The sequence below is a fragment of the Galeopterus variegatus genome, unplaced genomic scaffold (genome assembly GCF_000696425.1).
Source record: "Galeopterus variegatus unplaced genomic scaffold, G_variegatus-3.0.2 Scaffold1005, whole genome shotgun sequence".
NCBI lineage: Eukaryota > Metazoa > Chordata > Mammalia > Dermoptera > Cynocephalidae > Galeopterus > Galeopterus variegatus.
The window spans coordinates 510,217-510,987 of NW_007727116.1; the positions used below are offsets into that span (position 1 = coordinate 510,217).

A 771-nucleotide genomic window follows, 5' to 3' on the forward strand; every position below is an offset into this window, starting at 1 on the left:
GTTGGAAGTTTTGAAATACTAGTAGATGAGCCCATGCACACTGATAAAATCATCTGCTCATACATTTACTAACAATTCAAGTTCCATCTCTTGTCAGCTGTCAGTTCATTGTCTTTAATTTTCCGTTGGGTTGTTTGTCTTTTTCTTATTGTTTTGAATATTCTGAACACTAATCTTGTGTTGGTTAAATGCATTACAAATATTTTTTCTGTTTATGGCTTATTTTTAAACTCTATTTACAGTGTGTTCAATCTCAGACAAGTTTTAAATTTTAACAAAATAAACTGTATTAATCTTTTCCTACATGGTTTGTGCTTTATATCTCATCAAGAAATCCTTTCCCACTCCTATACTGTTGTGACATTTTCTTCTAGAATACCTTTATAATTCTGCTTTCCCATTTAGATCTTTAATCTACCTGTAATTATGGTGTGAGTTAGAGATCTAATTTTATTTTTTCCTTATCTTTTCTCTCATTGGTCAGTTTGTCTATTAGTATAACTTTAGGTCTAGATATGTAGCAGGGCAGAGTCGACCCTCCTTGTTCCTCTAAAAATATTATCGTGGCTCTTGCTTTTTGATGTCCAATATAAGTATCTTCAAGTTTCAAGAAAAAACTTGCTAGAACTTTTTTTTTCTAAAAATCCCTCATTGGTTAGAATTAATTCTAGAAAGCTGACAAATTTACAATACTGAGTTTTCTAATCCACGTACATGTTATAAATCTCTACCAATTCAGGTCTCTATGTCCTATTTTGTGTTTTTCTCCAG

General features: G+C 31.3%; 1 protein-coding gene across 1 annotated transcript in view; it reads right to left on the reverse strand.

Annotated features, from left to right (window-relative positions):
• TNKS (tankyrase, TRF1-interacting ankyrin-related ADP-ribose polymerase) overlaps positions 1-771 on the reverse strand; it is a 246,637-nt gene that overhangs the window by 225,302 nt on the left and 20,564 nt on the right. The gene's annotated exons all lie outside the window — the stretch shown is intronic.